This window comes from Aegilops tauschii, chromosome 7 (assembly GCF_002575655.3).
Source record: "Aegilops tauschii subsp. strangulata cultivar AL8/78 chromosome 7, Aet v6.0, whole genome shotgun sequence".
NCBI lineage: Eukaryota > Viridiplantae > Streptophyta > Magnoliopsida > Poales > Poaceae > Aegilops > Aegilops tauschii.
This window is the reverse complement of record NC_053041.3, coordinates 199,492,299-199,508,600: the sequence shown is the minus strand read 5'-3', so window position 1 is coordinate 199,508,600 and position 16,302 is coordinate 199,492,299. Positions and strand designations below refer to the sequence as shown.

The 16,302-nt window shown below is 47.8% G+C and overlaps 1 pseudogene; it reads left to right on the top strand.

Annotated features, from left to right (window-relative positions):
- LOC109744051 (protein decapping 5-like) overlaps positions 1 to 16,302 on the top strand; it is a 121,603-nt pseudogene that overhangs the window by 35,786 nt on the left and 69,515 nt on the right.

Below are 16,302 nucleotides of genomic sequence, written 5' to 3'. Positions count from 1 at the left end.
CCGTTGGGCAGAGAACCAGCTACAACCCATTAACCGCAACCCCAGCGGATAGTAACCCACTTATAGTTGACAAAGCACCATGTCCACCACAGAGTACCCCCACACGAGCAGTTTGTAAAGCTACTGCAGTGCCCAAAGCACGAAGACCACCACAGCTAACCCAAACTCCACGTTTAAAGCAGAAGAGCAACTGTTCTCAGGTCAGATTCCGTAGCTATGGTCCATACTCCTTTGCTGTTGCATCACTGTATTTACTCATACCAACTACTTTCGAATTTGAAGGATCCAATTGAAACTCCAATGGCGCAACAGGTATGTTTTAAACCTATTTCTTTAACTGGATTGCTGTTCTAACTTCTTGCTCTATGTTGATTTCAGTTTAAGTTGTATAAACAGTTATGTTCTCATGTGATTCACATTACAAGTGCTACCAATGCTGTGTAGTTTCTCACACTTATATTCTGTCTATGCTGCTGTGTCTTAAAAATATATGAGTTGAACTGTGTCTCTATCTTGATTAGGGAACATAAACTAGAATGATATGGACAATACAGTGACCATAGTACATAGATATATGTTTGTTTCATGCTGTTATCCTGTCCACCTTACTACTGAACCGGTTTACCAAAATAAGTTTCGTATACTACAAGCTAAACCTGTGATGTGTCTGCTTGTTTCTCTTGTAGTATGCAAACAGAATATTGGAGAAGAGCACCCCACTATTCAATGGTAGAGAAAGTAATGCAAATAAGGTTCAAGATAGTGAGACAACCCTGTTGGTCTCCAAGAAAGGTGATAAAAACGATCTTGTAGACAGTGAGAAAACCCCACGGTCCTGCGTTGATGTAGTGTTCGAGTTACTGGCCTGTACCGCTGGCACAAGCTCTTCGAACTCGCTGCCTGAATCACTTCGGCTTCTTCAGTCTCAGCTACAAGCTGAAAGGCATCAGTCAGCTGTGCTGCGGCAAGAAGCCGAAGGACTGAGGAAGTCCCTGCAGAATTCAGATGCGTACTTTCTTGTGCAACAGCAAGCGCTGGAGGATTTAAGCGCCAAACAAGAGAAAGTTAATAAGCTTGCTAAGCATCTTGCCAGCATTATGGGTACCCAGGATATTGTTTCTTGAACTCTTCTGAAGTGGTTTCAGTTTTGGAATTGTTTTGCTGCGGCGTTTATATGCTGCTTTGTTCCCTATATTTGCACTGGTGGCGAACTTTGATGCCCAGTGGATGTAATATGTGTAATAGCCGTGATAGCCTAGCATAAGTTGCTTGCTTATTTATTTCCTTGTTGTCTTGTTTATTTGTTTGCTTGTAGTCAGTGCAGTTCTTTTTCCGCGGTTTGCTAGTGGCTGCAATAACCTATTTTTTAAAACTAGGCCACAATAACCATGGGCTAATATTTACTGTAGTGACACTGGGCCTCCTACGGGCCGTAGAAACAGTGGGCCTTCTACGGGCCACAGAAACAGTAGGCCTTCTACGGGCCATATCATCAATGGGCCTTATACGGGCCGTATGATCGATTGGCCAAACATGGGCCAATAACAGGCCGCATTATGGCCGAAACGGGCTAGAGTTGGAATCGTCCGTTCATGGGCCGACCATAATGGGCCATCATTAATAGGCCGTATTTGATGACGCTATGAAAATGGCCCAACGTATTAACGGACCACAACCGGGCCGACTGTAACCACGGGCTGAATTTGGCCCACAAGCAGAAAATGACAGTAATGGGCCGTAAGTAAACGAATGCTGGAAATGAGCCCAAGAATAAATGGGCTCTGAGAAGGCCGAAAGATAACATGGGCTGGAAACGGCCCAACGGAATAATGGGCCGTTAATGGGTATAAAGTGATACACTGTTCATTACGGGCCAGTTTCACCACGGGCCGTTAATGGGTGTAAAGTGATACAATGTTCATTACGGGCCAGTTTCACCACGGGCCGTTAATAGGCCAAAAGTTACATAGGGCCTCATATGGGCCGAAAGACGTCATGGGCCATACATGGGCCAGAAGTGAAAATGGGCTGGAATCATATTGGATGGTCCAGATGACGCTACTGGGCCTAATTCGGATAGGGCGTAACGGGCCTTGGGTTAGCGGGCTGTAAATGGGCTATATGCGAACAGGCCGTTAACAGACTTTCCATGGGCCGGCCCGCCACCTTATGACCAAGTCAAACGGGCCGGCCTTTTCACAGGAATGGGCCTCTGTTGGGCCGTGCCCCGTGTCGACGTATCATAGGCGCCTTCCGTCCAATGAGTGGATGACATCTGTCCCAACGATGTCCCGACACGTGTTTCCTCCAGCCAATGATGATTTTACACATGGAAAATCCCCATTGGTCGGGGCTGTTAAAGGGTTATCGGATCCAAAACCCGACCCGATAGCTTAACGGCGTTCCGTTACGGTGGATGCCACGTGTCGATCACCCTTGACGAAAGCACTTCTGTGACGCGCGATTTATCGTCATGGAAGTGGACACTTCCGTGATGATAATTTTGGCAATGTCATGGAACACTTCTACGACAGCACAGGTATGACTATCTTGATTCTGTCATAAATTTGTCATGGATGTACATGCATGACAGAAAACGCGACCTACTGTGACAAACACGTATCATCACGGAAGTGTATTTTTTTGTAGTGCCAGCTTGCTGCGCTCCTCCTCCTTAGCGAGCAGCGCAGTGTTGGCTTCGCCCAGCTGCTGCTGCAAGGTGGCGTTGGCCTCTACGGAAGAAAAGAAGAAGGGAAAGCATCAGCTGCCGACAGAAAAGAGGCATAGTCGCCGGGGAGATCCGGCCGGACTGCTCAGCAGTCGGCCCGAATCTCGGGGACTACAGCCCGCGGGTGCGCCAGCGCGCCCCCGCGGAGAAAGGAGTCATCAAAATCAACAGAAAGAAGAACAGTCGCCGGGGAGATCCGGCCCGACTGCTCAGCAGTCGGCCTGAATCTCGAGGACTACAGCCCGCGGGTGCGCCAGCGCGCCCCTGTAGGAAAAGGAAGAAGACTCACTTCGGCTCTCCGACAAGTCAGGAGTGCGTTGATCCAGCTCCTGGACCTTGGAGTTGAAGGCGGCAGCAAGAAGGTTATGATAATCCTGCAGCAAGGATATCAACACTTAGAGCCTGCTAATTAAAGTTCCGAGCCGCCTGCTCAGCAGCCGGCCCAGAACTCGGGGACTACACCCAGTGGGTGCGCTGACGCGCCCCCACGAAGCAGTACAAGAGTTAAAAACGAAGAAGCAAGAAGCATACCCGGATGGCCTCTCGCGATGCCAGATACGCCTTGTTGTAGTTCTTGATGGCGTCGGCTTCAGCGCGGAGTTTGGTTTGAACATCCAGCATCGCCTTGTTTAGAGGGCCCGTCCCGCCAACCCGCACCCACCCAGTGGGCGCGGCGCTGGTCGCCTCGGTGTCCGGGATCGAGGAGCTCGTGGCGCCAGTCTCCAGCGGGTGTGGCGCCGAAGCCGCCTTTGCAAGTCGGCGACGCGTCGGTGTGCTGACCTCAAGAATCAGGCCCGTCGCCACCTCGTTTTCAGTTGGCGGCACCGGCGGGTCCGCCGGCTGCTCGCCTTGCGCGCTCCCGGACGGCGGCGGTGGAGGCACAATCACGTCCAGCATAGCAACGTCGCCGCCGTCCCTCTCCATGATTGGGTGCTCGTCTCCGGCCTCCCCAGTCTGCGCCACGAACTCCGGAGGTGGCGGCGCGGAGTTCAAGGGAGTGATGAAAATCGCCGACTGGCGGTGCGGGGCTTCTTCAGCCTGCTTCTTCGCCGCGTCGGCGGCCTCGGCCTCCGCCAGTTTCTCTAGGGCGGCGGCCTCCGCCTTCTCAGCCTCCGCCTTCTCCAGGCGGGCGGCTTCCTGTTCCTCGCGCGCTTCCTGCGCGTTCCGCTCCCTCGCCTCCTGGAGGTCGGCGGCCGGATCGATCCGCCGAGTGGTGGTGGAGGTTTCCGCCGACCCCACGATGGAGGCGCCAGCCGATTTCTTGAGAGAGAGAGCGGAGCCCTAGATCAAAGGAAACAAAACAAAGAAACTCAGACAAGATCAACAAGGAAAAAATGAAGGTACGAGATAAATGCGGTACTTACGCGGAAACCAGCTGTGGCTTCTTCACCTCCTTGCGGAAGCGGATGGCCTTTGCGTCCGCCTCGTCCCCCTTGGTCGCTGTGGCAGAGCCCTTGGGCTTCTTCGGCCGACTGCCGAACAAGCTCGGCGCGGCCCTGCGCTTCTTCGCGCTGCCTTGGGCATCTGGCGCGGCAGACGAGCTTGCGCCCGGCTGACCGGCTCCTGTCTGGTGGTGCGGGGCGACTTCCCCCGCGTCGTCATCAGGCCAGTCCTCGAGGCTGGCTCCGAGCCTCGAGACGCCTGCTTCGTCGCCTCCTCCCTCGGCGTCGTCCTCCAAGGCCGCCGCCCCCAAGTCGGGGTCGTCGACGTTGCTCTCTGCTCGGTCGGGGAGGAATTGACGCTCCGGCCCCGCGGCGCCGGCTGCTGGCTGGAGGAAGGGGCTCTGTTCAAAAGCCGATTGGTCAGGCTGGACAGGAGGAACTCGGCAAGAAAGAGACAGAGAAAAAAGACAGATGACTTACCATAGGTGGGGAGTTGGCGCGTGAATACGCTCCTTGCCAAACCGCCACTCCTCCGTGAGCTCACAGTTCGCAAGATAGTTCACCATGAGAGCTACCTCTGTGTGAGGCATCTCCTTGGTGCACAGCCGACTCGGGTTCCGATGTCCGCTCATCTGGCAGATCATGTGAGGGCGGCTCTGGAGCGGGAGCACTCGGCGCGCCACGAAGGCGGATAGCAAGTCGGGCCCGGTCAGGCCATCTGACTGTGTCAGCACTCGGAGCCACGCGATGGCGGCGGCTCGAGAGGGCGACAGCGTCCTGGCCCAGTACGACCAGTTGGGCTGCCTCCCAGCCGGCGGGCCGGCTTCGTAAGCCGGCAAGTTGACCCAGTCGCCCTCCGCGAAGACGCTCTTCACGTAGAAGTACGACAGCTGCCACATCTTCACCGACTTAATCAGCGGGATGGGGGGGAACGGATTTTCGGCCGCCGGCCTCCGCACCGTGATGAACACGCCGCATTGAGCCGGCACGCCCGCAACAAGGGTGCCGAGCTTGATGTGGAAGAACTCCCCCCAGAGCTCGATGGTGGGGAGGACGTCGAGGAGGGCTTTGCACAAGGTGACGAAGGCGGACAGCAGCACACCCGTGTTCGGAGTGAGGTGGTGCGGCTGGAGACCGTAGAACTCGAGGAAGGACTTGAAGAAGCTGCTCGCCGGCAGGCCGAGGCCGCACAGGCAATGCGAGCAGAAGACGACCCGCTCGCCCTCCTCCGGCGCCGGCGAGATCTCCCTCTTCGGCGCGAGGCGGACCTTCACGTAATCTTTGTCGGGCAACCGCCGTGTCTGGCGGAGGAAATCGATGTGGTCGTCGTGAACTTTGGAGCCGTCCCATGCTCCGAAACGCGCCATGGGGGGCGTGGGATTGGAGGATGAGCTCATCGGAGACGACCACCGCAGCGCTCAGCATGGCTTGGGGGTGCTACGGCAAGAGGAGGAAGGAATGGGAAGGAGGGACGCGCGCGCTCCGCCGCTCCCCCTCCTCCCCCTACTTATAGGCCTACGGGCTGCGAAGCCGAGGGGGGCGATCGTGGGATTTACTGCACCCACGACCCCACGCCCCCACGTTTATCGCGCGAGTTACTGCGCGCAGTAACTCCGCGGGAAACTCAACCGCCCACCTCGGCCGCAGCGGATCCGCTCACGTGCCGAGGCATGGTAGTGGCGGGCCCCGCGAGCAGGCGCGTCCCATTGCGGCGTGGGTTGGCAGACTGGCCCGGCCGCTCGACGCCACATGACATGCCCACAACGGGCGGCGGCCTGGAGGCATAGCTAGCACGCCACTTGGTTCCCGCCGACGCATTCGAAGTTTGGATAAGTCAGACTGGACAAGGCCGACTCCCACCAGTCGGCCCGACAGAAGTCGGACGAAGCTCCACCTTAAGCACTCGGAGAAGGAAACTGCTGAGGCTCCTCGGCTGCTCAGCCGCGGCACCTCACTAGCTTCGGGGACTACTGTCGGAGTAATGGGCCATGGGTAGGCTAACCCGAGACCCAGAACCTTTTAGGACATCGGGGCAGGCTGCGCCCCTCAAGGCACCAAGACGAAGTGCCGCCTTCTGGTGGCCGGCTGAAGGAATAGCCGGCTGCCCATAAACGGCGAGTTCCAGAAGCCGGCATCAAGACAAGCCGACTCCTAGTGGTCGGCTTCCAGAGAAGCCGGCCCCTAGCAGTCGGCCCGAGGCGTCAACAACGCCTGCGCCCCCATCAAGGAAGACAAGACAGGGAGTGGCTACAGTATATCCCGTCCCTCCCAAATCCCGGGATGGGCGTGGCCACAGTGCACCGTACCGGCGGAGATCTCCGCCCGGCGTGGCACTGTTGCCACCCCACCCCTGACGTCACCACAAGCAGGTGGAGCCCTGCTCCCATGATGGCCTGTCGGTACGGCCCAACGTCGACGGGCCCCGCAGATCAGCGAGAGCCCGGAAGACGGCTAGAGCCCCACCAGTCGGACCCGAGGGAGGTCGGCCTCCAGCAGTCGGCCCGCCCCTTCCTCGGGCCCCACGCGCCATTAACCAGACGAGACGCAGAGTGGCTACAGTAATCGCCCGCCAGGCGGCGGAGCTGTAGCCATGCTCCCCTGACCGTGCCTGCATCATCAGCATCACAGCAACAGCGATCAGCAGCCGACAAGACCCGTGAGCGGCGGGGGCGGCCTGTCGGCCCCGTACCAGACCAGTCGGCGGGGGCCACCAGGTGGCGGGCCCCAGCAGATGGCGGAGAAGCCGGCAGCCAGAAAGACTGACAGCCGGGTCCTACACCCGGCTGGATTACCATTGTACCCCTGGGGGGTAGGCCTATATAAACCCCCCAGGGAACCCATGCAAAGGGTTCCCAACCTGTTAGAACTAGACCAACCCATAGAAAAAGGAGAGAGCTAGCCTTGCCTTCTCCTACCTCTAGCAAACAGCTCGAGGAGCACGATTGTACCACTTGTGCCTTAGTGATCATGCGGAGACCCCGCAGAGCAGGACTAGGGGTGTTGTCTCCTAGGAGAGCCCCGAACCTGGGTAAAGTGCGCCGGCGTTCGTGTCTACACCTTATCCCGCTTCCAGGCACCGGCGACGTTCTACTCGCTCCCACCATGATAAGCCATCCATTGGCATATGTCACACCCAACCTCCGACTCCCGGCAGGCTTGCTGGGTCCGCCAAAGGAAATTCTCCCCGCCAAGGCACCACCGCTCCACCGTACCACCACACAAATCAGTTATCAGTGCGGTGTCGAGCCTCCAAGTGATTAAGTGGATGTCACTAAGCACGTGGCAGCCATTTGGAAGACAGATTACCTTCATATGACACCCGTCCAGAGGCATGTCAAGCAGATAAGCAGAAGATGGTTAAGCAGCACCACAGGCTTGTCGGGCTTCACCCTCAGCATGACACCTAGTAGTGCATTTAATGCACTTTGTCCTAACTGCCAGAGTTAGGTATCATAGCACTGTTAGCTATCTAATCACTAGATAAAAACTGTTTTGCCACTGTGGTCACTCCTTAAGATATAAAATGAGGTCCATGGCAACATAGCAAAGGATTCTTCCATCAAATCCACCAAAGCTGGAGTAGGGTTTTACGCCTCATGGCGGACCGAACCTGGGTAAAAACCACCAGTGTCACCACCGTCGTGTTATTTCATGGCCTCCGCTCTTTGTACAACGTGATCATTCCCCTTGCCAAACCACAAAGGGGCCCGTGGCCCCATAGGTGATCGTGTCTCACCACGACACTAGGTTAGGTACATAATAGGAGCTAACTATATTTGATCTACGCAGAAGTGGGATCCATTAGGAAATGGATGCTGCAAGAAATTTTGATGTCTGAACAATATTTTGTGCATACATCAATAAGAGATTGGAATCTGGAAGTCACCAAGTTTAAGTAATTCTTCTCATGTGGCACATTCACATTTTCTACTGGACTATTCTATGTTGTACTACATTGCAGTTCATTCGTTTGGAAGTGAAGGTCGTAAGAAGGATGGCCAACAGATTAATGCTAGTGATAAGATATATGAATACATATTCTTTCAAGGAAGTGATATAAAGGTAATGATGATTGATGGAAATCAGATACAGTATTACAATTTCTTGCCATGTTTGCCGTTAGAATTGAAGTGGTAATCAAAATATGTACAATACTTGTATAGTTTGTAGCTATATCCGTAAGTTGTTTTTGACATTGCACATCTAATATTTTATGGCTTGACATGGTAAAATTTGGAAATTTCACCACATGCTTTCCTCAGACCACGTTCAAAAAGGTTTCCGCGAAATGTTGGAAAGCAACTTAATTATTTTGCAAGCCCAAGTTTGGCACAACCAAAATGGGAAGTTGATTAGTTAGAGGTTTATGAACCTTAGCTGTGTGGTACTTGCTCTGTCCGGAATTAGTTGACGCTCAAACAGATGTATCTAGAACCAAAATACGTGTAGATACATCTGCTTTAGCTCCTCTTATGTACCTATCCTCTGTCTGGAATTAGTTGATGCTCCAACATATGTATCCAGCACTGAAATACATCTAGATACATCTGCTTGAGCGTCAACTATTTCCAGACGGAGGGAGTATTTTATTAAATTTGAGCATTGACGGAAAATTGCGGGATGATAGACGCTCATTAGCAAGCTTGCCAAGATTGGGATCCTAGCTGGTTCATTTTCATGCTGGCTGATTTGGGTCCGTAGGATCATTGTTAGGGTACCTTGAAAACTGTCATTCTAGAGATTGTCAAATTTAGACCATTATTCTATATGTTTTTACTTTATTTACATCCTACACGGGACCAGTTTTAGAATACTCAAGACAAGATCATTGATACGCCCATTTTGCATCATGTTTCCTTGGTGTTATTTATAATGTTTTTATCCATAATAATGCTTTTTGGAGTAATTATAATGCCTTTTCCCTCATAATTTACAAGGAACACATTAAGAGGGAGAATTCTGGCAGCTGGAAATCTGGACTTGGAAAAGCTACGCCATGCCACCTATTCTGCACAACTCCAAATGAGCTGAAACTTTACGGAGAATTTTTATAAATTATTTGAGTAATATTGGAGCCAATAAACACCAGAGGGCGCCACCAGGTGGGCACAACCCACCCGGGCATGCCCTGGTGGGTTGTGGCCTCCTCGGCCCACCTCCGGTGCCCATCTTTTGGTATATAAGTCATTTTGACCTAGAAAAAATAAGGAGGAGGCTTTCGGGACGAACCGTCGCCGTATCGAGGTGGAACTTGGGCAGGAGCACTTTTACCCTCCGGCGGAGCGATACTGTCGGGAGAACTTCCCTCCCGGAGGGCGAAATCATAGTCATCATCATCACCAACAACTCTCCCATCTTGGGAAGGGCAATCTCCATCAACATCTTCACCAACACCATCTCATCTCAAACCCTAGTTCATCTCTTGTATTCAATCTTGTTACCGGAACTATAGATTGTTGCTAGGGGGTGACTAGTAGTGTTGATTACATCTTGTAGTTGATTACTATATGGTTTATTTGGTGGAAGATTATATATTCAGATCCATTATGCATATTAATACCCCTCTAATCATGAGCATGTTTATTATTTGTGAGTAGTTACTTTCGTTCTTGAGGTCACGGGATAAATCAAACCAACATGATGAAAGTGACTAGATGAAATTCCCGTGTACCCTCAAGAACGCTTTGCTTATCATAAGAGACCGTTTTGGCTTGTCCTTTGCCTCAAAATGATTGGGCTACCTTTCTGCAATTTTGTTACTATTATCGTTACTTGCTCGTTACAAATTATCTTGCTACCAAACTGGTCTGCTACTTACAATTTCAGCACCTGCAGACATTACCTTACTGAAAACTACATGTCATTTCCTTCTGCTCCTCGTTGGGCTCGACGCTCTTACTTATTGAAAAGAGCTACAATTGATCCCCTATACTTGTGGGTCATCAAGGCTATTTTTTGGCGCCGTTGCCGGGGAGTGAAGGGCCTTTGGTAAGTGGAATTCGGTAAGGAAACATTTATATAGTGTGCTGAAATTTATTGTCACTTGTTACTATGGAAAACAATCTTTTGAGGGGTTTGTTCGGGGTATCTTCACCTTGTCTGGAACCACAATTTGCTACCCCTCGACCTACTGCACCTACTGAAAATATTGAATATGAAATTCCTTCGGGTATGAGAGAACAACTACTAGCTAATCCTTATGTAGGGGATGGACCGAACATCCTGATATGCACCTGATATTTGTGGAATAAATTTGTGGATTGTTTAAGCTTGCAGGTTTACCCGGAGATGAGGTGATGAGAAAGGTTTTCCCTGTATCTTTGCTGGGAAAAGCATTGGCATGGTATAGGCTATGCGATGATATTGGATCATGGAATTGGAATCATTTGAAATTGGAGTTCCACCAAAAAAATTATCCTATGCATCTAGTTCATCGTGATCGGAATTATATATATAATTTTTGGCCTCATGAAGGAGAAAGTATCGCTCTAGCTTGGGGAAGGATTAAGTCAATGTTGTATTCGTGCCCCAATCATGAGCTCTCAAGAGAAATTATTATTCAGAACTTTTATGCTCGGCTTTCTCGCAATGATCAAACCATGCTGGATACTTCTTGTGCTAGTTCCTTTATGAAGAAGACTATTGAATTCCGGTGGGATCTTTTGGAAACAATTAAATGCAACTCTAAAGATTGGGAACTCGGCGAAGGTAATGATTCAGGTATTAAGCTTAAGTATGATTGTGTTAAATCTTTTATGGATACCGATGCTTTTCAAAAGTTTAGCACTAAATATGGACTTGACTCCGAGATAGTAGCCTCCTTTTGTGAATCATCTGCTACTCATGTTGAACTCCCTAAAAAGTGGTTTAAATATCACCCACCTATTAAAGAAGAAACTAAAAAATCAACACCAGTTAAGGGAGAAACTATACTTTATAATGTTGATCCAGTTGTTCCTACTGCTTATATTGAGAAACCTCCTTTTCCTGTTAGGATAAAGGAACATGCTAAAGTTTCAAATATGGTTAACAAAAGATTTGTTAGAACACCTAAACCAGATGAACAAATTAGAGTTGAACCTAATATTTCTATGGTTAAATATCTCTTAGAAGAAGATGTGGATGGGCATGTTATCTACTTCTGTGCAGAAGCTGCTAGAATTGCCAAACCCAAAAAAAGGGATAAAGATAGACCAGTTGTTGGTCTGCCTGTCATTTTAGTTAAAATAGGAGACCACTGTTATCATGTTTTATGTGACATGGGTGCTAGTGTGAGTGCTATTCCTTACAAGTTATATCAAGAAATTAGGGAAGACATAGCACCTACAGAGTTAGAAGACATAGATGTTACTATTAAACTTGCAAATAGAGACACCATATCACCTTGTGGGATTATTAGAGATGTTCAAGTCTTGTGCTGGAAAATAAAATACCCTACTGATTTTCTTGTTCTTGGTTCCCCACAAGATGACTTTTGTCCCATTATCTTTGGTAGACCTTTCTTGAACATAGTTAATGCTAAGATAGATTGCCAGAAACAAATTGTGGGTGTTATCTTTGGTGATGAGTCTCATGAGTTTAATTTTTCCAAGTTTAGTAGAAACCATCACAAAAAAGAATTGCCTAGTAAGGATGAATTAATTGGTCTTGCTTCTATTGTTGTGCCATGATGGAGAATTATGTTGAATGCGATTCCTCATGCAACAGTTATAATATAGGGTGACAGAGAACTAGCTCCAGTTCATTAATGTAATGTAGGCATGTATTCCGAAATATAGTCATACGTGCTTATGGAAAAGAACTTGCATGCCATCTTTTGTCCTACCCTCCCATGGCAGCGGGGTCCTATTGGAAACTAAGGGATATTAAGGCCTCCTTTTAATAGAGTACCGGACCAAAGCATTAACATTTAGTGAATACATGAACTCCTCAAACTATGGTCAACACCGGGAGTGGTTCCGATTATTTTCACTTCGGGGTTACCGGATCATAACACATAGTAGGTGACTATTGACTTGCAAGATAGGATCGAGAACTCACATATATTCATGAAAACATAATAGGTTCAGATCTGAAATCATAGCACTCGGGCAACATAGAAAATTCATAGCAACATCAATCTCAGAACATAATGGATACTAGGGATCAAACCCTAACAAAACTAACTCGATTACATGGTAAATCTCATCCAACCCATCACCGTCCAGCAAGCCTACGATGGAATTACTCACGCACGGCGGTGAGCATCACGAAATTGGTGATGGAGGAAGGTTGATGATGACGACGGTGACGGATTCCCCTCTCCGGCGCCCCGAACGGACTCTAGATCAGCCCTCTCGAGAGAGATTAGGGCTTGGCGGTGGCTCCGTATCGTAAAATGCGATGACTCCTTCTCTCTGATTTTTTTCTCCCTGAACGTGAATATATAGAGTTGGAGTTGAGGTCGGTGGAGCTCCAGGGGGCCCACTAGGCAGGGGCGCGCCCAGGGGAGTAGGCACGCCCCACCCTCGTGGACAGGATGTGGGCCCCTTGGTCTTGATTCTTTCGCCAGTATTTTTTATTTATTCCAAAAATATTCTCTGTGAAGTTTCAAGTCATTCCGAGAACTTTTATTTCTGCCCAAAAATAACACCATGGCAATTCTGTTCAAAACAGCGTCAGTCCGGGTTAGTTCCATTCAAATCATGCAAGTTAGAGTCCAAAACAAGGGCAAAAGTGTTTGGAAAAGTAGATACCATGGAGACGTATCAACTCCCCCAAGCTTAAACCTTTGCTTGTCCTCAAGCACTTCAGTTGATAAACTGAAAGTGATAAAGAAAAACTTTTACAAACTCTGTTTGCTCTTGTTGTTGTAAATATGTAAAGCCAGCATTCAAGTTTTCAGCAAAGATTATGAACTAACCATATTCACAATGACACGTAGGTCTGATATTTACTCATATCAATGGCATAATCAACTAGCGAGCAATAATAATAAATCTCGGATGACAACACTTTCTCAAAACAATCATAATATGATATAACAAGATGGTATCTCGCTAGCCATTTCTGAGACCGCAAAATATAAATGCAGAGCACCATTTGAAGATCAAGGATTGACTAAACATTGTAATTCATGGTAAAAGAGATCCAGCCATAGTCATACTCAATATAAACTAATAATAATGCATGCAAATGACAGTGGTGCTCTCCAGCTGGTGCTTTTTAATAAGAGGGTGATGACTCAGCATAAAAGTAAATAGATAGGCTCTTCGCAAAGGGAAGCAGGGATTTGTAGAGGTGCCAGAGCTCGATTTTGAAATAGAGACAAATAATATTTTGAGCGGCATACTTTCATTTTCAACATAACAACCGAGATATCTCGATATCTTCCATGCTACACACATTATAGGCGGTTCCCAAACAGAATGGTAAAGTTTATACTCCCCCACCACCAACAAGCATCAATCCATGGCTGGCCCTAAACAACGGGTGCATCCAACTAACAACAGTCCTGGGGGAGTTTTGTTTGCAATTATTTTGATTTGGTTTGAGCATGGGACTGGGCATCCCGGTGACCATCCATTTCCTCGTGAGTGAGGTGCGGAGTCCACTCCTCTTGAGAATAACCCGCCTAGCATGGAAGATACAGACAACCCTAGTTGATACATGAGCTATTCGAGCATACAATACAGAATTTCATTTGAAGGTTTAGAGTTTGGCACATACAAATTTACTTGGAACGGCAGGTAGATACCGCATATAGGAAGGTATGGTGGACTCATATGGAATAACTTTGGGGTTTATGGAAGTGGATGCACAAGCAGTATTCCCGCTTAGTACAAGTGAAGGCTAGAAAAATACTGGGAAGGGACCAACTAGAGAGTGAGAACAGTCATGAACATGCATTAAAATTAATAAACATTGAGTGCAGGCATGAGTAGATATAATCCACCATGAATAGAAATATCGTGGAGGCTATGTTGATTTTGTTTCAACTACATGTGTGAACATGTGCCATGTCAAGCCACTTGAATCATTCAAAGGAGGATACCACCCTATCATACCACATAAAACCATTTCAATAGCATGTTAGCACGCAAGGTAAACCATTATAAACTCCTAGCTAATTAAGCATGGCATAAGCAACTATAATCTCTAATTGTCATTGCAAACATGTTTCATTCATAATAGGCTGAATCAGGAATGATGAACTAATCATATTTACAAAAACAAGAGAGGTCGAGTTCATACCAACTTCTCTCATCTCAATCAGTCCATCATATATTGTCATTATTGCCTTTCACTTGCACGACCGAACGGTGTGGACAATAATAATAGTGCATGTGCAATTGGACTAAGCTGGAATCTGCAGGCATTTTAATACACAGGAGAAGACAAGGTAATATGGGCTATTTGTTAAATCAACAATAATGCATATAAGAGCCACTTCAACATTTTAATTATGGACTTCTCATCTCGACCCCCAATGAAAAGAAAAGAAATAAAACTATTTACACGGGAAAGCTCCCAACAAACAAAAGAAGAACAAGAAATCTTTTTGGGTTTTCTTTTAATTATTACTACTATAGGCATGGAAAGTAAACTAGCTAAAAGCTACAACTAATTTTTTTATTTTTCTTAAGGTTTTTCAAACACACAAGAAGAAGCTTAGAAAAGAAAATAAACTAGCATGGATAGTATAATAAAAAAGTATGAGCACCGACAACTAGAATGAGTGTGTGAACATGAATGTAATGTCCGTGAGAAATACGTACTCCCCCAAGCTTTGGCTTTTGGCCTAAGTTGGTCTATGCCCATGGATCAAAGTGGTCCTCTCTAGTGTACTGAGGAGGATCCTCGGGGTGCCACTGGTTAGCGAGCTACTCCGGATCCCACGGATAAACAGACTGTCGATAAGGGTCCAGGGGTGGCTCCGGCTCAGGCTCTGGAACTGGTGTCAGGCTCCAGTACGCATAAATGGCCTCCGGCATGATGAGGTACATGCCTGAAAATATGTTAGACAAAGAGGGTGCAGGCAAGGTAATAATCTCACAATAATTTTTATCAAATATCAATTTGTACTTAAGCATCTTCTTCTTATCTTTAACAATAAAGTCATGTGCTACCATACTCTTATAATCTAGAAAGACAGGAGGCAGCAACTTTTCTTCTTTCTCATAATGCCTAATGGGTATATTAAAGTGTGCAGCAAGGCGCGAGGCAAAGATGCCATTGAGGATGAGGCCCTTTGTACGGTTCAAGCTTAATCATTTAGCAATAATAGCGCCTAGACTGAAAGTTGTATCACGAAACAAAGCATGGCGCAAAATAACAATATCAGGAGAACTAAGATTTCCACGGTTCCCTCGACCAATCAAGCATCTACTAGCAAATATTGCAAAGTAACGTAGAATAGGAAAATGTATGCTAGTAATTATTGCACCGGAAACTTTCCTCGTTTCCCCTACAACAATTTCATTAATAAATCCCTCCACATCATTACAGTGTGGTTCCTCTAAACTGCCCTGAAAGGGTATCTTGCATACCCGACAAAAATCATATAGGGTCATCTCCTTAAATTCATCATATAAATGAAACTCCACTGAAGGCGGTGATCTCCTAGCATGGAAATGAAAATTTTGCACAAAAATATTAGTGAGTAGGCGATACTGTTCGCGCTGGTCGTGGAGGAAGTCAGTGAGGCCTGCATTCTCAGCCAAATAATAAAAATCATCATGAATCCCGGCTACTCTCAAGAAATCATTACAAGGCCATTCACACGGACGAACTTCCGCGGTGCGAGGAAGATTATATTTGGGCTTCTTATCCTCCTCACTTTGCTTATCTTTCGAGCTTCGGCTCGAAGAGCCTCTCAACAATCTCTTCATCATTTTCTTCTTCTAAAAATTTCTGAAATTTTTAGTGACTTAAAATAAAAGTGAACCAAACTCAACAATATTGATAGCAACTACTCCCACAAGTGCCTAGAAACTATACCATGCATTAGAACTACTTGGGACCAAATAAATTTGACATGTAAGCTCAAGAACCGGGTCACCTAAGCAGCAGAAATTTGCAATGAATAAAGCACTAGAACAAAAACTAATTGGACCATTGGAGGAGTCACATACTGAAGAACAATCCCCCAAAGCAGTTTTGTGAATGGAGCTTTGAGCAAGGAGATCGAAAATCGAAGCAAAACAAGCTAGA